This window comes from Rhinolophus ferrumequinum, chromosome 19 (assembly GCF_004115265.2).
Source record: "Rhinolophus ferrumequinum isolate MPI-CBG mRhiFer1 chromosome 19, mRhiFer1_v1.p, whole genome shotgun sequence".
Taxonomy (NCBI): domain Eukaryota; kingdom Metazoa; phylum Chordata; class Mammalia; order Chiroptera; family Rhinolophidae; genus Rhinolophus; species Rhinolophus ferrumequinum.
Window position 1 is genome coordinate 3,980,532 of NC_046302.1, and position 24,711 is coordinate 4,005,242.

The window sequence follows — 24,711 nt, forward strand, 5'->3', positions numbered from 1 at the left end:
GCAATGAAGAAGTTAACTTGTCACTCTTTGCAGATGACATGATGCTATATATAGAAAACCCTAAAGACTCCACCAAAAAGCTGTTAGAAACAATCAATGAATACAGTAAAGTTGCCGGTGACAAAATCAATGTACAAAAGTCCATTGTAGACTTAGATACTAATAATGATATCTCAGAAAAAGAAATAAAAAAAACAAAAAAGCAAAAACAATTCCTTTTACAATTGCAGCAAAAAGAATAAAATACCTAGGAATAAACTTAACCAAGGAAAGACCTATATACTGAAAACTATAAGAGATTTTTAAAAGAAATTGAAGAAGACACAAAGAAATGGAAAGACATTCCATGCTTATGGATTGGAAGAATCAACATAGTTAATATGGCCATATTACCCAAAGCAATATACAGATTTAATGCAATCCCCATCAAAATCCGAATGGCATTTTTAACGAAGTAGAACAAAAAATCATCAGATTTGTTTGGAACCATGAAAGACTCCGAATAAGCAAAGCAATCTCAACAAAAAAGAATAATATTGGAGGTATCACACTCCCTGTCTTGATCTTGTACTACAGGGCAACAATAATCAAAACAGCATGGTACTGGCAGAAAAACAGACACATAGACCAATGGAATAGAATTGAGAACCCAGAAATAAAACCACGTAAATATGGACAGATAATTTTTGACAAAGAAGCAAAAAACATACAATGGAGAAAAGACAGCCTCTTCAATAAATGATGCTGGGAGAATTGGAAAGCCATGTGCAACAGAATGAAACTGGACTGCTCTCTGTCACCATGTACCAAAATTAATTCAAAATGGATCAAAGACTTAAGCATAAGACCTGACACAATAAACTGCATAGAAGAAAACATAGGTTCTAAACTTATGGACCTTGGGTTCAAAGAGCATTTGACTCCAAAAGCAAGGAAAGTAAAAGGTAAAATAAACGAATGGGAGTATATCAAAATTAAAAGCTTCTGCACAGCAAAAGAAACCATCAACAAAATAAAGAGGCAACCAACTGAATGGGAAAAGATTTTTGGAAACAGTGCCTCTGATAAAGGGTTAATATCCAAAATATACAAGGAATTCAAGGAATCAACAACAACAACAAAAAAAAACAACACAATTGAAAAATGGGCAGAGGACCTGAAGAGACATTTCTCCAAAGAGGACATACAAATGGCAAATAGACATATGAAAAACTGTTCAACATCACTAATTATCAGAGAAATGCAAATAAAATCCACAATGAGCTATCACCTCACCCCAGTCAGAATGGCTATCAACAACAAGACAAATAGTAACCAGTGTTGGAGAGGCTGTGGAGAAAAAGGACCTCTCATACACTGTTGGTGGGAATGCAGACTGGTGCAGCCACTATGGAATGCAGTGTGGAGTTTCCTCAAAAAATTACGAATAGAATTGCCGTATAACCAAGCAATCCCTCTCCTGGGAATCTACCCAAGAAATCTGAAAACATTTATCCATAAAGACACGTGTGCTGCAATGTTCATGGCAGCTTTATTTACTGTGGCCAAGATATGGAAACAACCAAAACGTTTTTCAATAGGTGAGTGGATAAAGACATTTTGGTATATATACACAATGGAATACTATTCGGCGGTAAGAAAAAATGAAATAGGACCATTTGTGACAACATGCATGGATCTTAGATTATAATGGTAAGCGAAATAAATCAGACAGAAAAAGCAGAGAACTATATGATTTCACTGATATGTGGTATATGAACCAAAAGCAACAAAAGAACAAGACAAGCAAATGAGAAAGAAAAACTCATAGACACAGACAATAGTTTAGTGGTTACCAGAGGGTAAATGGGGAGGGGGGTGGGAGATGAGGGTCAAGGGGATCAAATATATGGTGGTGGATGGAGAACTGACTCTGGGTGGTGAACACACAATGGGATTCATAGATGATGTAGTACAGAATTGTACACCTGAAATCTATGTAACTTCACTAACAATTGTCACCTCAATAAACTTTAATTAAAAAAAATAGTGAAAAGCTGAAGGCTTTTTTGTTCTATGTTCAGGAACAAGACAGTTTTGCCCCCTATCTCCACAGTTATTCAACATAGTATTGGAAGTCCTAGCCAGAGCAATCAGACAGAGAAAGAAATAAAAGGCATCCAAATTAGGAATGAAGAAGTCAAACTGTCACTTTTTGTTGATGACATGATTCTTTATCTAGAAAACCCTAAAGATTCCACCAAAAAGCTATGAAAAACAATAAACAAATACAGTGAAGTTGCTGGCTACAAAATCAAGGTATATATATCCATAGTTTTCATATATACTAACAGCGAAATTTTAGAAAAAGAAATGAAACAATAATTCCTTTTGCAATTGCAACAGAATAAAATAAAATACCTAGGAATAAACTTAACCAAGGATGTGAAAGCCCTATATGCTGAAAACTATAAGACATTTTCTTTAAAAATTTCTTTTCAATTTTTTTTGTAATTGAAGAAGACAGAAAGAAATGAAAAAAAAACATCCGATCCCATGTTCATAGATAGGAAAAATCAGCATCGTTAAAATGGCCATATTACCCAAAGCAATATAGAGATTTAATGCAATCCCCATCAAAATCCCAATGGCAGGTTTTAAAGAAATAGAACAAAAAATCATCAGATTTGTAAGGAATCACAAAAGACCCCGAATAGCCAAAACAATCCTAAGAAAAAAGAACAATGCTGGAGGCATCAAACTACCTGACTTCAGATTTTACTACAGAGCAACAATAATCAAAATACCATAGTATTGGCAGAAAAACAGACATATTGACCAATGGAATAGAATTGAGAACCCAGAAATAAAACCAAATAAATATGGACAGATAATTTTTGACAAAGAAGCAAAAAACATACAATGGAGAAAAAACAGCCGCTTCATTAAATGGTGCTGGGAGAATTGGAAAGCCACGTGCAAAAGAATGAAACTGGACTGCTATCTGTCAACATGTACCAAAATTAACTCAAAATGGATCAAAGACCTAAACATAAGACCAGAAAGAATAAACTGCATAGAAGTAAGCATAAGTACTAAACATATGGATATAGGGTTCAAAGAGAGTTTCATTAATTTGACCTCAAAGGCAAGGGAAGTAAAAGTTAAAATAAGTGAATGGGACTCTATCAAACTAAAAAGCTTCTGTACAGCAAGAGAAACCGTCAATAAAACAAAGAGGCAACCAACAAATGAGAGAATATATTTGCAGGAAACACTTCCAACAAGAGGCTAACATCCAAAATATATAAAGAACTCATACAACTCAACAACAATAAAACAAACAATCCAGTTAAAAAATGGGCAGAGGACCTGAAGAGACACTTCTCCCAAGAAGACATAAAAACTGCCAACAAATATATTAAACGTCACCAGTTATTAGGGAAATGCAATTCAAAACCACAATGAGAGATTACCTCACACCTGTTAGAATAGCTTTTATCAGCAGGACAAATAATAACAAGTGTTGGAGAGGCTGTGGAGAAAAAGGAACCCTCATACGTCGTTGGTTTGAATGTAGCTTGGTGCAACTGCTATGGATGACAGTGTGGAAGTTCCTCAAAGAATTAAGAATAGAATTACCATATGACCCAGCAATCCTTCTGGATATCTACCCCAAAAATCTGAAAACATTTATCTGTAAAGATATATGTGCTCCAATGTTCATTGCACTTTGTTTATGGTGGCCAAGACATGGAAACAACCAGTTTCATTCTATAGATGATTGGATAAAGATGTGGTATAAGTACACAATGGAATACTACTCTGCCATAAGGAAAGATGAAATAGTGCCTTTTGAACGACATGGATGGATCTTGAGATTATTATGCTAAGCAAAATAGGTCAGAAAATGTTGAGAACTATATGACTTCACTCATATGTGGGATATAAAACTGAAAGGAACAAAGGAACAAGAGAAATAAACAAAGAAACAAAAACTCATAGACACACACAACAGTTTAGTGGTTACCAGAGGGTAAGGGGGAAGAAGGGATAGTAGAAGAGAGATAAAAGGGGCCAAATATATAGTGATGGAAGGAGAACTGACTCTGGGTGGTGAGCACACAATGTGATCTATAGATGATGTACTATCGAAATGCACACTTGATACCCACGTAATTTTACTAACCATTGTCACCCCAATAAATTTAATTTAAAAAATTATATGCAGCTGTTTATGAAGGGCTTACTCTTAACACAGTGTGTTAAGTAGCAATTTGTAGGCACAAGTTGATTTGCTCTTTTGGAAAACTCAGATAGAAGAACTCTGAATATCCCCATTTTTCACATGAGGAAACTGCTGCTTAGAGAGATTTAATAAATACCCAAGACCACATGACTGGTATTCCTAAAGACAAGCCATCTGAACCTAGTGCTCAAGCGGGGTGGGTAGCTTTTTTTTTAAATTAACCACAACTTCTTTATCCATTCATCTATTGAAGGACACTTTTGTTGTTTACACGTCTTGGCCACCGTAAAAAAAAGCTGCAATGAATACTGGAGCACACGTCACCCCAATAAATTAAAAAAAAAAATTTTATTGGGATGACAATCGTTAGTAAAATTACATAGGTGTCATGTCCTTCGATGATTGAATAAAGAAGATGTGGTATATATACACAATGGAATACTATTCTGCCATAAAAAGATGAAATAGTGCCTTTTGCAACAACATGGATGGATCTTGAGATTATTATTCTAAGTGAAATAAATCAGACAGAGAAAGTCGAAAACCATATGACTTCACTCATATGTGGGATATAAAACTGAAAGCAACAAAGGAACAGACAAACAAATAACAAAACAAAAACTCATAGACACAGACAATAGTGTAGCAGTTACCAGTGGGCAACGTCTTAAGAGCCGTCTATGAAGAAACCCGGGGCAGCAGACAGTGGTCTTTGAGCATTTGATGAACAAGTGAAAACCTCAAATGTTGATACTCACAGGGAGGAGTTATATTGCTATAACACTTGATATGACACACATTTTTAACGTGATGCAGCACAAGTAAGTTTGTATAAGAATTGCATTTGCTTTCTAGTCTATTACTTGACACAACTTACATAAAATATAGTTTTACCTCAAAAAAAAAAAAACACATGCGTTCAACCACTTATAACTCTATATAACTCTATCAAATGTATGATCATTAGACAGATTAGGTGTTTCATTTAAAAATGAGATTGATAATTATATTTGTAATAAAATATATTTATTAATAAATCCATTCAAAATATTTAATAATCAGTAAGAACTTTTTGAATGTATGTCTTATGACAAGTACATCTATATCTATATCTATATCTATATCTATATCATCTCTATCTCTATCTATATCTACCTAATTTATATCTGTCTATATCTCTAGTTTTTATCTTACAAATGCCTTCAAACATATTCCACAAGAAGAACTAAAGCACTATCTTATAATCCTTACCTCAAGTCTTCTTTTGGAATGAGGTCAGGTAAATAAATAGCAGTGAAATCAACAGGGGCATCATTTCATATTTGTATATTTCTCTATTACTTTACCATCATTGCTCAATCTTCACATAAAAGCTCTTGCCCCCTTTAAGTTCATGCTAAGCACTATGATACTCTCTCTACTTCCACCATTGTTGCCTTGCCTTTTTGGCCTTTAGATATTCCTTATCATGGATAAAGACTTTAGCACCTCAGTCATGGTCTCCAGCTCCACAGTGATGACAGCCATCATTCTGGGAGCTTCAGCATGCCAAGCAGGCCCCTGCCAACATCCCACCTTCACGAAATGCCTTGACTTCCTTAGAGTCAGTGAGGAAGTCTTGTCTGTCCTGTCAGCCAGCTACTCCCACCCAGAACTGACCTGTCACCATTAGAAACTCCTCCTCTCTGAAATCACTGACTCAAACATCTCACACTGACCACTACCTATCCATCCAACAATCTATGGGCTATCTTCTCTTGGATGTCTCACAGACACTTTCAACTCAAAATGACTGAAATTGGGGAAAGTCTTAAGAATATCCATTTAAGTCCATGGATTTAAATCCTTTTAACAGCATGTTTATGGCAGCATCCTGGGGATCACTCATCCAGAAAGTCTGGTGCTGGATATGGCTGTGATGACTTCCACTAGGCTCTAGGACCCTGGGAGAACCATCAACAATTCTTCCTGGATTGGAGCATCTCATCATCTGGAGAGATGGGCACATCCCTAAAGGATATATGGCTATATAGAGCTTGGGGATGTACATTGCCTTCTCCACGTGTTCTGGGATGATGCATATCCAGTGATTATTGTGGGCCTTGTTGCTGGTCAGCTCCAGGATGTTGACCATCAGTTACTAGAGAGTAACAGCAAGAAACACAACTGTGGAGCTCAGGCACTGAGCATAGTGTCTCTTCTACAGGAGGTGGTCTGCATGACTCTCAGAACACATTTGCTTCCTATACCCTATAGGAGATCCAACGTCTCCTTTTCCTAAATGTGATGTTTGAGGAGCTTTGCTCCAGTCAGCCCAGCATGATTCTCCTGTTGGCCTGTGCCTTTCAGGACACCAGTGCTCAGTCCCACCAACTGTGTCCCATTAGGCCAGCCCCTCATTGGTCAGGGAGCAGACTTGCTGATATCTTAGACTTTTAGAAGTCATTGGTGTTTCCTCAGCCATTAGCAGGCCTGGTACTTTGGGCAATCTTTTTGAGGGAACGCTAACTTCTTATTTTAACATTGTAGAAAAAATGTGTACTTCAGTGGAAAACTTTGCCCTGTTTAAGGACAAGCATTTTGTCCCCTTTAGTTTATATGGTTTTAGCTTGTACTGTCTTTGAGCTCTTTTACAAGGTTTTGCATATTTTAGGTCATTGACATGCACATTGTCTTCTCCAGTAGAGGTTCATTTTTCTCTCCTTTCTCATGAAATCAGTTTTCTTTTAATTCACATATCCACTCACTATTTCTGATCGATATCCTTGTGTCATGTCTGTTCTTTGGATTATTTTTGACCGTTTATAATAATTGCTGGTTCCCAAATGAGTTAAATAAAGTATTTCAACATGGGTTCATATCTGTATGAGTGCCAGGACTTTGCCCTTTTTTGACAATTATCTTTTTACCATTGCTGAGGTCACATTGATATGCCCAATCGATTCACCTACAAGTCCAAGAAAATTTCCATGACAGAAAAGTACTATAGGCATGGTTGAAACCCAAGTACAAGGTCTGACAATTATGTACGTGAACTTGTTGCAATGATGTTGCTAACCTTTTTTGATATTAGAGAGATTATTTATTATGAATGTGTACCTACTGGGCAAACAGTTAGCCAAGTTTACTATTTGGAAGTGCTGAAAAGGCTGCGTGAAAAAGTTAGACAACCTGAACTTTTCACCAACAATTCATGGCTCTTGCATCACTACAATGCACCAGCTCACACAGCACTGTCTGTGAGGGAGTTTTTAGCCAGTAAACAAGTAACTATATTGGAACACCCTTTCTACTTACCTGATCTAGCCCCCAATGACTTCATTTTTTACCCAAAGATTAAGGAAATATTGAAAGGAAGACATTTGGATGACATTCAGGACATCAAGGATAATATGACGACAGCTCTGATGACCATTCCAGAAAAAGAGTTCCAATATTGCTTTGAAGGGTAGACTAGGTGTTGGTGTCAGTGCATAGCTTCTCAAGGGGAGTACTTCAAAGGTGACCGTAGTGATATTCAGCAATGAAGTATGTAGCACTTTTTCTAGGATGAGTTCGCGAACTTAATTGTCAGATCTTGTATGTCTTTTCTTGACTTTCCTAAGTGATTCTAAAGCACCAATAGAACTTTGTTGACTCTGATTTTCTAATTTCAGTTTTCCTCTGTGATAACCTATTGGCTAGTCCCTGTTATAAGTAACAAAGTTTTGCAGTTTGTTTATTAAATTATGTTTTTGGAGACAAAATTCGCATAACATAAAATTCACCACTTTAAAGTATATAAATCAGTGTTTCTTGTATATTAACAACGTTGTGCAACCATCATTGTTATGAAATCACTATCCATAACACTTTTATCACCCCAAAAAGAAACCTCATGCCCACTAAGCAGTCACTTCTCATTTTCCCATCCCCAGCGCCTGACAACCACTAATCCACTTTCTGTTTCTATGGATTTGCCAATTCTGGACATTTCATACAAATGGAATCATACAATATGTGACCTTTCATGTCTGGCTGTTTACAGTGAACATATTTTCAAGGTTTATCCACGTTGTAGCACATAGCAGTATTTCATTTTATAACATTCTATTATATGAATATATCCCATTTTGTTTCATTCATCCATTAATGGACATTTGAGTTGTTTCTACTTTTTGGCTATAATGAAAAATACTGCTATGAACATTCATATGCAAGTTTTTGTGTGAATATATGTTTTCATTTCTTTTGGGTATATATCTAGGTGTGGAATTGCTGGGCCATATTAACATTTTGAAGAACTGCCAAAATGTTTTCCAAAGCAGTTGCATTATTTACAATACTATCAGCACTCACACTTGTTCTTCTCTGCCTTCTTGAATATAGCCATCCTAGTAGGTGTGAATTGATGTATCACTGTGGTTTTGATTTCTATTTCCCCAATGAATAAGATGTTGTACATCTTTTCATGTGTTCATTGTCAGGTATGTTATTTATTGCTATATAGTGATGTGTTGTGATTACTAATAATTGAAATATTCTCTGATAGAATATTTTTCTAAGCTAATTCCACTTTTTAAAAATTTACAAGGGTATAATCTACTCAATGAATATTGTTACCTCATTTAATTTTTAATATGCTGGGTCATATGAGTTTATTCTCTTATTGGCATGTTCTATGTTTCTGAAATAAACCTTTCTCAGTCATTTTTCATAGCTAAATACTACTTTCCTATCAAAATTTGTAACTTATATTCATTTAGTTTTAAAGTTTTGGTATAAGATATATATTAACCACATAAAATTCATGGCTATATTTGCACTTATATACTACACATCACTTGTATTTAACCTATGCTTTTTTTTTCATATAAACTCCAGAGTTTGACATTTAGCACATATAGTCATCTTCTTTCATTCTAGTATGAAAATTGTTAGGTATCTCTTTTCCACCGACTACTCTTGAGTCAAATACAGTGTACAAATTGATATGGAGTATTTTCATTGTCTTTTAGTCTAAAAAATTCTAATTATTTATTAGAAATATTGCCCAGTTTTTAATTTTTAAAAATATTTTTAAATTCCTTAATATAATGTCTCAAAGATATTATTGCTTAATGAGTAGCAAAGTTAATCATTTTGATTAAAATATTTTATATTTGTTAAGACTTTCTTTGAGATCAATTAATTGTTCCATGTCAGCTGAAAAAATGTGATATAAAGCCCAGGATCAATACATGTCCATTAGATTAAACTTGTTCATTGTATTGTTCAAATATTTGAATCCTTAATAAATTTCATATGCCCCATCTAACATTAATCACAAAAAGTTTGTTGAAATTTTTCACTATGGTCAAAGAATTGTTCAGTTTATTTTAAGATTCTGTCAAATACGCTCCCTTGGATATTTCAAAACATCAATACCCCCCTTTAAAAATGGAACCATGACTTCACCTCCAGACAATTTGTCCTCGGCTCCTCTATGGACAGTGATCGCAAAGAAAGTCTTATCAAATATAGAGGAACTGATTTTAGTATAATCCTAAAAGAATAATAATATAAGATCAAATGGAACTTATTAGCACACAAATGATTCCATGGTGCAATTAAATGGGAGACTTTCCTATCTTAGCCAAGAAGGAGCACGCAGTGGATGACTGTGTGCTAAGTAAGCAAGGGGACATGAAACCTTAATAGGATATAAAATAATGCAGAGGAGAAACAAAATTACCACTAATAATAGTGCATATAATTATTTGTTTATTAATGTGGGTATATCAAATGAAATTATTTCAATATCAGAATTGTTAAAGATATTAAAATAAGTCCATTATGCAAAAGTGAAGCTAGTAGTATGGAAACTTGTTCACTGAATAAATTTAAATAGTACTAAAATAAATATTGTGTCTGGGAATGGCATTAAAACATTTTTGAAACCAAATAAAATATCACAAAATAATTCAGTTCTAAAAACTGCTGATGTCCATGACTTTTTCTCTAATACAAAAACCTAAGGTCATCAATCTGTCTTTCCTTGAATGCCCCTTTCCTTACCTTAAGAAGGAAAACAATTTCCCCATAATCAACAGACATCAAATGTTTTCTATCACCACATAATCACTGCCTTCATTAAGTAAGTAATATGCCCAAAGTAGGTGAAAAATATATTTACTGTTTCTGAAAAGAATGAGATCATCCAATTAGCTACATCTTCTACATCATCACAGGCATGGAGGCATTTTAGAAATACTTCTACTAACCCTGGAAAAGTTGTCGCTGATTTTCATAAGAAAAATGGAATAGATACAAATTAATTTCTAAATTATACTACAAACTTTAATAAACCAGATTTCATTGCTGCATAGATTAAAAAGAAACCAACAACCACAATCAATGAAGATTACATTAAATTAAATTAGGGGCAGTTAGGGATTGGTTTATGGTCTTAGACCTCAATTTCCTCCCTATAAATTCAGCTCACAGTTCAGTAATTATTTCTTCCTTCCTGGGTAGTGCTGGAACTGGATCAGAAGACTCCCTTTTCCAAACAAAAGCACTTACTTGTCTCCTGTTATACTTCCTTCCCTTATAGACTGTGCCTCCCAGACCAAAATATAAAATTTTACCAGACTCCTTCTGCGGTCGTGATAGTGGGCTCAGGGTGATGGTTACGACAGTCCATGAGTATGTGGGAGAGAGGCATACTAGCCTGGGATATGGGTTTGTGATCCTGTTACCTCACTACCTCACAGGACAACCTTCATCGTTTCACCTGTAGCAGCAATAACCATACACACTTGGGGAATGAGAATACTTTTGAAAAAATTTCTCGCAGTAACCAACTACGAGAAACAAACACAACTTTCTAGGCAGCACCTCCAGAGATGCTGAATGCCTCTTTTTTTCTATGGTCCCGGGAGGCAGGCAGGGGCTCACAGGGAAGGAACTAGGAATGCTGCAGTCTGAGGCATGAAGGACTGACAACAAAGAACCTGTGTATTAATGGATTCTGTGCTTCCCTAAAATATTCTGCTGTAAATCTAATTTTCTGTTAATCCCTTAATTTTCTAAACCAAACTATCATTTACTTATCAAGAGAAATGGTACCACAAAGAGCTTGAGAAGGATATCTCCCCAGGTTAGAGTGCAAGGAAGAACTTAAAGTCAAATATTGATATGAAAACTAAATAGAGATAAATTTGTGCAATTCCATGCAGATTAATGTGCAAGTGTAGATGATATATCTTCTAAGAATGTATATTTTATCAACATTTATCCCAATAAAGATAGAAATTCTAAAATGAACAATATCCATAGAAGAAACGAACATTTATCAGAGTTCTCGCACATGCAAAACATAAAAAATTAAAAAAGCACCAAGTTCATATAGTTCAAGGTGGAAATTCTACTAATGAACTAACCAATAAACCAATGCTCCATAAACTATTCAAGAGTTTGAAAGTAGTCAATCTTTCCAATGGTTTTTAGGAAGAGTATATAAGGAAGATATGTTGTATACACTGAGCCATATAGAACATTAGAGACAAAATTAACATATGAGTATAAATGTAAAAATATCAAATATTAGAAGCTATTGAGTCAACACATTAAGATATTATATCATAATCAGCACCCTTTATGTCAGGAAAGCAAATGGGAAATCCAATAATGTGGATTTCCGGTCAAGATGGCAGAATAGGTAAATGCTTTGCTTGCCTCCTCCCACAACCACATCAAAATTACAAACAAACTACAGAACAACAATCATTGAGAACTACCTAAGGTCCAGCTGAATAGAAGTATTACAACTAAGGACATACAAAAGAAGCCACATATAGAATGGTAGAAGGGCAGAGATGAAGAACGGCTGTTCCCACACTCACATGTGGTGGTTAAAAATCAGGAGAGATATCTCAGCTGTTGAGGTCCCCCCTGAGGAGCGTGGGGTCCTAGCTCTATACTAGACTCCCCAGCCCAGGGTTCCAGTGCTCGGAGGAGAATTTCCCACAACTTCTGGCTCAGAAAACCAGCAGAGATTGTGGCTGAAAGAGATGAAGGGCTGCTGGCATCCCAGGCATTCCTCTTAAAGGCCTCCCACATGGCCTTACTCACTGACAGACTCACTCACTCTGAATTCCAGCACTGGGGCAGCAGCTCAAAATCTGCCAGAGACATATGGGGAGGAACTGAATTGTCTAGCTTCATGATGAGGGATGGAGGAGCAGCTTTTTCCCAGACAGAAGTGCTGGTAAAAGCCATTGTCCCTGTGTTGAACCCTCCCCCAACCCAGGGTGCACATGCAGCTGGGTGCATACATGAATCTCCATCAACCTGGCTAACACTATTCACCCTGCCCTGGTGATTCCCTGAGACCCTTCCCCACCAAACTTGTGGGCCCACCCAAGCCACTTCCAGTGGCTTTTACATACAAAAGGCCAGTCTTGGCTCATGCTTCAGACTTTCCTAAAATTCTCAAAAGTTCACAAATCCCATACAAGCAGCATCTGGCCTTGGCATGTCCTGTACCTCTTGCTGAGTAGCCCTAAGCCTGGCATTGGCAGCACCCAGCTTCAGTTCAAGGCCTGGCCACCTCCAGGCCCTCAAAGCCCAGTGTGAATGGTGGCCACCTGCAGATTGCTTTGTGGCTCATTCCTGGTAGCCTCGAGCAGGGCACCGGCTACAGATGCAATTGGCCTGAGGTGGGGCCTTTCCCGGGATTCCCCAGGTCCAGCACATCTGGTGGCCAGTTTTGGACCAAGCCAGAGCACCACATGTCCCCTCTGAAGATGATACATCTGAAGCGTGAACTTGGCAGATACCAGAAGCCTATTAAAATGAATCCTGCTTCATAAGGTCAGGCCCTGCACAACAGCTCCTTCACTGTAGTCACGGCTGGTCCTGACAACCAATCAGCCCAAGGGTCACTCTCTCCCACTGACATGCAAATAGCAGCCAAGGCTCAACTACAACAGAAGGACACACACAACCCACCAGGAGAGACACCTGCACCACCCAGCTCTGGTGACCAGGGAGATTGTGTCACTGGGTCTCATGGAGCACCTACCACAGAGGGCTACTCTACTAAGACTGGGAGACATAGCAGCTCTACCTAATACATACAAACAAACACAGGGAGGCAACCAAAATGAGGAGACAAAGAAACATGTCCCAAATAAAAGAGTAGAACAAAGCTCCAGAAAAAAAGAACTAAACAAAATGGAGACAAGCAATCTATCAGATGCAGAGTTCAAAACACTGGTTATAAAAATACTCAATGATCTCAGTGAGAACATCAACAAAAAAAATAGAAATAAAAATGAAGATAAAAAACATTTAAAAAGAACCAGTCGGATGTGAAGAATACAATAACTGAAATGAAGAATATATTAGAGAAAATCAAAAGTAAAATAGATGAAGCAGAGGATCAACTCAGCAATTTGGAAGATAAGGTAGCAGAAAACACCCAATCACAACAGCAAGAAAATCCAAAAATATGAGGATAGTTTAAGGCACCTCTGGGACAACATTAAGTGTACCAACATTGGCATCATAGGGATACCAGAAGGAGAAGAAAGAAAGCAAAGAATTGAAAACCTATTTAAAGATATAATGAGGGAAAACTTTTGTAACCTGGCAAAAGAAATAGATATACAAGCCCAGGAAGCACAGAGAGTCCCAGACAATATGAACTCAAAGAGGCCCATACCAAGACACATCAGAGTTAAATTGCCAAAGGTTAAAAAACAAAACAAAAAACCAATCTTAAATTTAATAATAAAAGGAAGGCAATTAGTTACCTACAAGGGAGCTCCCATAAGACTGTCAGCTGATTTCTCAACAAAAACTTTGCAGACCAAAGGGATTGGCATGAAATATTCAAAGTGATAAAAAGCAAAGACCTACAACCAAGATTACTCTACCCAGCAAAGCTATCATTTAGAATTGAAAGACAGGTAAAGAGCTTCCCAGACAAGAAGATTATACTGAAGGAATTCATTACCACCAAACCAGTATTACAAAAAATGTTAGAGGGACTTCTTTAAAAAGAACAGGATAAAAAAATATGAATAATAAAATGGCAATAACTACATATCTGTCAACAATTACTTTAAATGTAAATGGATGAAATGCTCTCATCAAAAGACAAAGTGACTGAATGGATAAGAAAAGAAGACCCTTACATGTGCTGTCTGTACTGTAAGAGACTCATTTTAGTTTCAATGATACACACAGACAGAAAGTAAAGGGACAGAAAAATATACTTCATGAAAATGAAAACAAAGAAAAAAAAAACCTAGGGTGGCAATACTTACACCAGACAAAATAGACTTTAAAACAAAGGCTATAAGAAGAGACAAAGAAGGACCCAGTAATCCCACTTCTGGGTATTTGTCCAAAGAAACCAAAAAAACTACTTTGAAGGGACATGTGCATCCGTGTGTTCATGGATTATTTACAAGCACGAAGATATGGAGGCAACCTGGGGGTCCATCAATGGATGAATAGATAAAGAAGAGGTCATACATGTATACTATACAATGTATACATGTACAGCCATAAAAATCAATGAAATCTTGCCATCTGCAACAACATGGATGGATCTAGAGGGTATTGTGCTGAGTGGAGTAGGTCATACAGAGAAAGACAAATGCCATATTATTCACTTATATGTGGGATCTAAAGAACAAAATAAATGAACAAACAAAACAGAAACAAACTCATACATACAGAGAACATTTTGATGGTCCCCAGCTGGGAGGGGGTTAGAGGTCTGGGTGAAAAAGGGGAAAGGATTAAGAAGTACAAATTGGTAGTTACAAAATAGTCATGGGGATGTAAAGTACAACACAAGGAATATTGTAATAACTATGTATGGTGTCAGATGTTTACTAGATTTATTGGGGTGATCACTTTGTAAGTTATATAAATGTCTAATCACTATGTTGTACACTTCAAACTATATAATAGGGTGTGTCAATTATAATTGAAAAAAGTTTTTAAAGAAATCCATTAATACAGTAAGTCATATTAATGGAATTAATGAAATGTCATGTGATCATATTCATCAATGCAAAAAAGATATTGTTAGAATTCTACAGCAAATTGTGTTTAAAAAATTCAATCAAAAAGAATTAGCTTAAAAGTTCCTGAAAAACATGAAAATAGATTTGTGCAAATGAAAAATAATGACATCATGTGTCATTATTAAGAGGTCAATGACCCTCTAATGAATTTATAAATTGAGTTTGACCCCAATAGAGATGCTGTTTGACTGTGTTCTGGAGATAGAAATTTTATTAGAAAGAAGAATAAACAAAAACATCCATGGAAAGAATGAAAAAAAAAGTGAGTGAATTACTCTATAACATATTATAAAGACCCAGAAACTAATATTGTGTGTTATGGATTCATGAGTAGACTGAGAAACCAATACGATACAAAATTTAAAAACAGAATATGAAATCAATGGCAATTTACTATACAATGAAAGAATTAGTGATGAAAGAGGAGATGTGGCTTGGGGGTGATTTACTGGAGACTGTGCTCACAAATATGAGCCTTTGTCTCTCCATGTGTTTGCTCCCAGCAGTGCACATGTTTCCACACATGCAGGGAGGATATTTAACAGTTGACCAAGAGTAGCTTTGGCTATTGTCTGACCAATGAGATTTCTGCTGGCAATGCACATTGGAACATGTTCTCAAGGCCCACACTAAGTTCCCTGGTGAGCTGAGGTATTACTGCAGGCAGTAAGGCTTTATTACCTGCTAATGACACCCTTTCTCTGTTTGGGAATCTTAGGAGCAGCCACATGTTGTTTCAGTAATTCCATCAATTGATGACTTGTCTGGTGCAAGACTATCTGGGGACTCTTCCCTACCCCCAGGACTACAGGTGGTAAGAATCTGTAGACAGTCCAGGGAGGGACCAACTGTGTGGGGACACAGGGACAGCCCACCCCAAGGTGATATACTCTTAACCTATACCCCAAACTGGCCAGGCAGAAGACACCATCACTCCTTTAAAAGAAAAAAAGAAATATATTTGGAAAGAATAAACATCTTTGGTTACGAGAAACAGAGACCATCTCCATCAGAGGATATGCTAGAATAAAAACTAATAGATGTTCTCTGTATAGTTATGATAATTTTTCCTTCAGAGAAGAAATGAAGGAATTTCCCCTCTGGCATGAAGCCACTGAATAAAGCCTCACTGCTTTCTGAATTTATCCCTTGGAAGAGTCTGTCCCTTTGGTGACAGAAAGTGGGTCCTCTTGCTCACAGGGTTTCAGCTAATCCTCTGTTCAAAGCATGTTGGCACTCTTCTCTAGAGTGGAAGTTTCCCAGTCCCACATCTTCTGCTCCATGCTGTTCTGCTTTTGCTCTCCTAGGCTTTCTTTTTCTAGATATTTGGAGCCTGAAGCTTTAGGTCCTAGGGCTCCAGCTACCTGTAGTTGCTCCTTCCAGCCTCCATGTGGGACACCAAATCCCTTTTCTTTGTGATTTTTTGTTATTTCATTTGCCAGTCACCTACATAGAAAGAATGCTGTTTATCAGCTTGTACAGACAGGATCCAGAACAAGAGAATCAAGTCTCCAATGTAGTTGGGAGCTTTTATTTAAGCTCTATCCACCTGGAGCTCCTGGGGCTGATTGTGATGGCCTGGAAGGTACGTAAGAGGCAGGAGGTACAAATACACATATCCTCTGCCCACTCTGTGAACATAGAAACAAGTTTGAATCCAAAAGTCACTGAAGAAATATTTCAATTCCAAAGTTATTGTCTGCAATGACATTGTAAGACTCCCTTAGAGAGAAGGAACAGGAGCTAAGATCAGATGCTTGAAAATCAAATCTGTGGACCTTGATGTGCATCCAGTGAAATAAATGAATACATAATGGAAGAGAAGAAAGAAATCTCTCAAGATTCCAACTGTTGTCTGAGATATAAAGTTCATTCCTATTGCCAAATCCCTGGAGGTCATTTTCTGTTAGTGCCCAGAGACTTGATCCTCAGGTTCAGAGTCGGAGATTCCTTCATAGAAATGGGATGGGCTACATTTATCATGTAAACCGATATCCAATATTATGTCCCACTTGAAATATTTAAGATTATTTTTTCCTTTAAGAATGTTTGAAGAGATTGAATGCCTAAACTTTAAAGAGGATTTACAATGCATAAATCAGTGCTATGAAAACAGTACATGTGTTAACTTCTTCATTCTTCACAAACCTGAGTCAAGCACTGGTACGTATTGTCATTGTAAAGACAAATAAATATTTGTCACAGAGAGTTAAGTGAGTTGTCTAAATCCACACTATGATTAGGAGCAGAGTGGGGATTTGAGCCTTGCTAGGCTGGTAATAAAGTCAGGGCATTTAACCACCATACTATCTATACTAACATATGTACTAGCTAGCTGTGTGCTTCAAAATATCCATATGTATATTTAGATTTATTTTTATACTTTACCATTTTATTTTAGATTAGGGATATTTTATATTACAATTCTGATTGTGACATTTTTCCATTTATATATAAAGATTTACTCTATAGGCCAATATCAGTATGAATAAAGCTTTAGAAATCCTAATAAAATGTAGGTGCATAGATTGCAGTATAATGCTATAGGAAAGTACCTCATAAGAAAGACAGATTTAATGAATACCAGAATGGCTCAAGATTAGGATGACAATAGAAAAACTCATTTTCTTTTATGCCTGGTGATCAGAATATTTATGGAAAGAGACAGATTACATCAACAGACTTTGTTCTTTATTCTGAGTCCCATAAATATACTTTATTCAAAGTGTCCCATCCCCAGTCTACTGTGTCCCAAGTGAGAGAATAAAATTACTAATTATTTTGTTTTGTTTCCTAATTTACAGATTTATTTCCTTAGAGCTCTAACACAATCTACACAAACAAACAATTCTCAAGTCTTTAATATAGATATTCAGATTCTATATAGATCCCCCAAGTGGAACCTCCTCCCTGGTGACAGTGAGCTGGAATCATGTGGAGATGGGCAGGGTCAGAGGGAAGGTCCTGGGGCATGCTAGCAAAGGAGTAAACATGTTAAGCAGGAAACTTGAGTTGGAAAAAATTAGCAAGTTCTAAAAACAGAACAATACATTGAGAATATGACTTTAACATGGGAAAAATCCATTTTTGAATTTTCTTTCTTTTCTCTGATCAGTCTAAAACCCAATACACTCTCTTCCTGGTCCACACCCTCAAGATCATGGAGGGATTCAACATGTGGGAAAGAAAGAGGTCCTATGCTGTCCATTGGGACAGGAGGGATTCAGAGACAGGAGACTCCTACATGGAGACAATGAAGTAAGTCTTTCCACCCTTTTCTTTAGAACCATCCCCCCCATCTTAGTGAAACCCACAGATTACTTGGCAACAATAGGCATGTGAGCTGGATTGATCCTATCCTTCAAGTCACAGGGCTGTCTCTGCTAATACTTTCTGGACACCAGGTCTTTCTCCTAGTCCTCTCATTCCTGGAGCTTTAACCTCCAAAAGCATTCCACTTTCTTCTCCAAGCTCACTTCCCAGAGTCAATGTCCCCTCCTGGTTGGGGAGATACTTTGTCATATGCTTGGTTTGAAAGTCATGGCTTTCCCCCCTTACCCAGCTGCCCTGGGTCCCTGTGTGTATACTGGACTAGGCAACAAGGTGACTGAGAAGCCATTGGTGTAATCACGTTGGCCAAAGATTCCAGACCATGTTTCATACTCCTGAGCAAGAGCGACTTCTCTCTCATGATTTTAATCACATTGATCTCAAGCATTTAATTATTCTTTTCCAGAAAATCACATTAAACTATCAAAAATATGAAACTGAGAAGACCTAATTATTGGCACTGGAAAGTCAGAAAGGATAATTTATTTATCATGAACATGTGGTCTTTGTTGGAACAAAGTTCTATGTCAATCCAGCCCATCCTTTAACATGTGCAGTAAAAGGACAAAGGGAACTTGAAGGGAACATACACTTAATTAGAGACTTTAGTTCACAGAACACATGTGAAAGAAGCTGTTGAATATTAGACCAACTGGTTAAACTAGGTTTTGACTGTTAATATAAAAAATATCCTTTCCAAGTGCACATTGAAATAGTGTAAAATTATTTACTGAGCACTAAAGAATATTTTCAATATATTTAAAAAACTGGAAAACCATTGAGGCATCAATGTGAATCTGACAATAAATTTAAAAGGGAAAGTAATTTGGGAATTTAAAGAGCATCTTTACCCAAATTAATGGAAAATTTATATTCACACACACAAAACATCTACACATAGATGTTTATAGCAGCTTTATTCATCATTGTCAAAACTTGGAAGCAACCAAAATGCCCTTCAGTAGCTGAATGGATAAAGAAACTATAGTACATCCAAATAATGGAACGTTATTCAGCACTAAAAAGAGATGAGCTATCAAGCCATAAAAAGACATGGAGGAATATTAAATGCACATTGCTAAATAAAAGGAGACAATCTGGAAAGGCTATGTACTGTATGATTCCAACAACATGTCATTCTGGAAAAGGCAAAACTATGTAGACAATAAAAAGACCAGCGGTTGCCAGCGGTTAGGGAGAAGGGAGGGATAAATAGGCAGAGTACCAGAGGATTTTTAGGACTCTGAAACTATTCTACATACTATAATGGCAAATATATGTCATTATATATTTGGTAAACCCCATGGAAAGTCAGCAAGAGCAAGCCCTAATGTACACTAAGGACTGAGTGATAATGATGTGTCAATATAGATTCACTGATTGTAACAAACTACCACTATGGTGATGCTGGTAATGGGAGAATTTGTGCCTGTGTAGGGGCAGAGGTCCTATTGCAACTCGATGCATTTTCTGCTCATTGCTGAATTTAAAACTGCTGTAAAAAAACCAATCTATTGTTTTAATAGCATCTAATGAATTTGGGATCTACCCTTCTGCTGGCCCCACTGTTGGACAAAACCCCTTCTATTATCCTGTTTTCTTCCGTCTGTCTACAGAACCCTTTTGTGTGTGTGTGTTTATCTTTTACAGATCCGTTTTGAATACTTCTCACTCCTCACTCCGCTTGATCTCCCTCTCCTTCTCCCTCTCCCCCACCCCTTCCCCCTTCCTCCTCCCCCTCTCCCGACACACACATCATCCCTCATCCACTATTTCACCCTTTATTTCTCCCCAAACTCTCCCTTACCAGCTCAATTTCCCGGATTCTTTTTTTTCCCCTCTCCATCCCCCAATCTCGATATTCATGGGGATGGAATAAAAATGCCCCTGCCAGGAAAGGCACACTTGCCAGTGGGGCAACAAAAATATAAACATGCCCTGCCAGTTACAGCCAGTGGGATGGGTCTTGGGATGCAAGGACAGAGGGTGTCACATGACAAGGGCTAGCCATCGCCCCCAGCCCGGACCCAGGGGCCTCCCTGAGGTGACTGCGAAGAGGAGGCCTGGGAAGGGGCAGCGCCCCGCCCCCAGGAGGACGAAGATGGGGTGGTCAGGAGAGGAGGGGGATCGGAGGATCCCAGCGCCAAGGGAGGCGCCCGGGGCTGCTCCCAGGGGCGAGGCTGAGCGCGCAGTTCGGTGCCACCTCCTGAGTGGGTGCTTGACATGGTGCACAGTGAGGGGAGACGACGAAGGGCTCAAGCAGGAAAACAGGTGGGAGGCTGTGTCCACGTGGCCCGAAGGCAGAAAGCCCATCGCCGGATGGCGTCGGAGCCATTTGACTCAGAAACGGACGTCGACGTGGGGCCCGGTAGCCGAGCGACTCCGGGCTTTCCTTCAGGCTTTCGTCGGGCGGGCTGAGCGGGGACCCCCGGCGTGCGGGGTGGAAATGAGGGGACCGGGAAGCGCATGTTTGCACTAGAAAGGACACCCTTTCCCACGAGTGACCGGTTCTTCCCTCAACTGCCTCGGAGTGGGCAGGAAACCAGAGGCGGCGGCGGAGCCTCGGGCGGCCCCGGTGTGGGCGGGGCCTCAGCGCCAGCCCTGCGGGGCCGTTTCTGGGGCTGCCCCTCCTCTCTCCGCACGGGACTGTCTCGGTCCCAGCCCCAGGGTGGCTTGGTTCCCAAGTGGCAGGGCTGCCTGCAACCTACTCAGGTGAAGCGTTTCAGAAGTATTAAGGTAAAAGCCTGTAATTGTTGTTAGGTCTCTGAATGTTAGAGACCTTGACTTAATGTTAGGTCTCTGAATGTTAGGTCTCAGAGACCTTTACTTATAGACAGGGCCATGTCTGCAAGAAAACAAAATGTCTGTTGGCCTGTACCTGCAGACAGAGCCAACCTTACGATGACAGAAAACGCTACAAACAGCTACTGGCTTACAGGCAGTCAGCATTTTCTGTTCAAACAATGCTACCCTGTCAGCACAGCCCCTATGAAACCCTCTTCACCTCCTCCCTGGGGCCGCAAGTCTCCTTTAGACATGCAGCCAGGGCTAAAGCCGTCTTTGCTCAGTCTGACAGACTTTCTCTTAATAAAATAGACTCTCTTAAACTTTCCTAACTTGCCTGACCATGCGCCTTCCTTTACTGGCTGATCTATCAGTTGTGATGTCTGCTTACCTGGGTTGCTCAGATGTTTTCTTAGCAAGTTGAAACATGTTAAGTCAAAAGTCCGGGTGCGTGTCCGGGAGGGCCTCCCGTGACTCTGCCGCCGCGGCCCCTCCTGGGTGGGTGGTGGTGGGGTCCCATCGTGTTTGGCTTAGTGATTACAATGGGTTATCTGCCTAAGCAAGGACGAAGTTGTCTGTGCTGGCGATGGAAAATATTATGAAAATGGCCCAAAACTGCGTTCTGTGCCATTTCCCACTGACTCCCGCCTGTCAGACCCTAATTTCCATTTCTATTCCCCTTTCACCAGAGAGGTAGAGACAGAGCCTGGGGTTGAGTCAGGGTCTTCCTGGGGTCAGGATCTTCCTGGGGTCAGGATCTGGGCATGATAGTGCAGGCCTGAGGCGTTGCTTAAATAGGAAAGTTTTATTCCTTTCTCTTTTTTTCTACGTTTAATTTGTATTATTTTACACTTCTTGAGATAATTTATAAGTTTAAATACCTTTGACAAAAACATGGATAGGACTCCATGTCATTCACTTCTAAGTATACTGTAATTTCACGTCTGTTTGTTTTCTATTTCTTAATATATTGTCAAGTGTGGCTAAGGTTTGTAAAATGTGGGAAATATGTAGATTCTGCTTTTAATTAATAAAAAATTAATTTTTCAATGTTTCCAGGGACATTTGATAGGGATGTCTATTACATATAAATGTTTAAAAATAGTAAAACTGGATTCTCAAATTTCTAATTTATACCCCTTACATTGTAATGCGAAATCTGTGAGTTAATAGTACCTTTCCTGCAGAAATACTGAAGTTCCTTGCTGGCTGGACTTGGGCAAGACCAGATCCCAACTGTGCATGCTGCACACATTGCTTCAAGAATATTTCCAAAGGCATTCTTTGGATTTTCCTAGAACTAATATCAGTTGCTCCAACTTTTAAAAGTTTTTGATATTAAGTATTTGGGCTCAAATGAATTTAGATTTGGAAGATAAATTTTTCTTGGGCAGGAGATCAGAATAAGCCTAGTATTTACATAAAGGAGAGATGGGGAGGACAATCCTGCCCACGTCTCTCCCAGGTCTCCAGGGATGAGTTCATGTCTCCTGAGCTCAACTCATTCCACTCATACCTGCTGGGAAGTGGACATAGCTGAAGGAGCCAGGACTGTACACCATTTGAGGGTCAAAGGTGCTGAAATCTGAATTCCCCATTTAGTTTTTCTTAGCCCCTTCTCTCATTACATAGGAGGATAGTGATACATTTCTGCCTATGTAAGTATACAACTTACAAAATCACTTCTCCCTCAAATCTCCTGCATTCCACTTTATCCACAGTACTTGTGGAGTTTCCAAATACATGAAAGTGGCTCCTCTAGGGCCCACTTGGGATACAGAATGATTTAATGGAGGCTCGCAAGCTCCCAGGGGGTGGGGGAACTGATCCGTAAGCTAGATGTCTGAATAATTAAGGTCTTAATGTCTTTTCACTGCCTGTCTGTTTTTTCTTTTTTCTTTTGAATTAGATCTGATGAGAGGTGAGGAGGTGAGGAGTGAAAAGAAGGGACAAAAAAGGAATTGAAATGTTATAGAATGTCTTTGGCCAATAGCAAACGCAATTGTCATTTATTGCTGTTAAACAATTGAACTGTCAAATGTGCTCAAGATGTGACAATCTGTAGATAGTTCTGACAACCACGGAAGAAAAGAGAGGACAGGGGAGGGGAGAAGTGCCCCAAGACAGCAGTCCATACTCTGAAGTTTCACCATGGTGGAGGCAGAGGGCCACCAGCCTCTCCTCTTGTCTCACAGGCAGCTCCCGTCACCCTTTAAACTTAAGCTCAGCAGTTATAATGGACCCAGTGCTTTTAGGTGTCATGGAGATGCCCAATACTCGTAACTTGAGCCCTGTTGAGTAAATGCTGGGGCGGTCTGCACCCTCTACCCCTCCCCTGCACGCAGTCCTCTCAGCTGGGCATCTATGCACACACAGTAACGTTTGTCTTGGCTGCCCGCCATGGGATATTTGATCAGCTCCACTCTGTTTTGAGCTTCATGCTGGATCTTTCAGATCAACTTGAAACACAAGTGTCTATGACGTTGAAGAACCTCCCAGTGGCACCCTGCGAGTGCTGGCTGTGCCAGACCCATATGGAAGGAGTTTCCTTTGGAGGATACACCTCTCCTCCAAACCCCTACCTCACCCTCCTCCCCCGGCTGGTGTTTCCATGTGGGGCTCCATCATTGTTGCTGGTGTGTGGGTGGAGGGGCTCCAGGGCCACTCTGGGGGTTGAGATGGCTGGATGGTCTTCATCTCCAGGCTGGCTAAAGAATTGGCAGACACTTTTTGGTTGTGTTGCTGGCCTTCCACCCTGACTGCAGATTTTCTTTGGTAGAGTAGAAATTAAAGGTGAGAATGGTGGGCTTACTGAAACTCTGCTGCTTTGGGTTGGCAGAGATCCCAGACTGTAGCTTGCAGGATGGGGAAGAACTGCAGCTGTTTGTGGGATCAGCTGAAGGCAGAAGCCTCACAGTGATGGTCCAGCCCTCCAGCTCCAGTCTTTCGCAGCCCAGGAGCAGATAAGTGGCTATTACTTCATTAAACTTCAGGCCCATCAATGAGTCCTGGAACTTGTCCCATTTATACAAGAGTTTATGTTTATCTAGCTAGAAGTTAGGCTGTACTTATTATTTGCTGTAGCTGTAAGGTCGGAAGCTAAAATTTCCTTTGATATTCTTAGTTGGTTTTTTCCCCCTTATTTGTCATCTTAGGGTTTTCCTAGAGACAGTTAAAGTAATGTCTGAAGCTTACAGCTCTTTCCATGATAATCTCCTGTTATTGTACAGAAGCTATTATTATACATAATGATGTGGTGATTAGGTGTGGAGGGAGGGGAAGCATTTGATTGTCCTATGATTA

The 24,711-nt window shown here is 38.9% G+C and overlaps 1 pseudogene; it reads right to left on the minus strand.

Annotated features, from left to right (window-relative positions):
* LOC117038672 (regulator of nonsense transcripts 3B-like) overlaps positions 1 to 20,849 on the minus strand; it is a 102,298-nt pseudogene extending 81,449 nt beyond the window's left edge.
* Between the last annotated feature and the right edge of the window lie 3,862 nt (positions 20,850 to 24,711).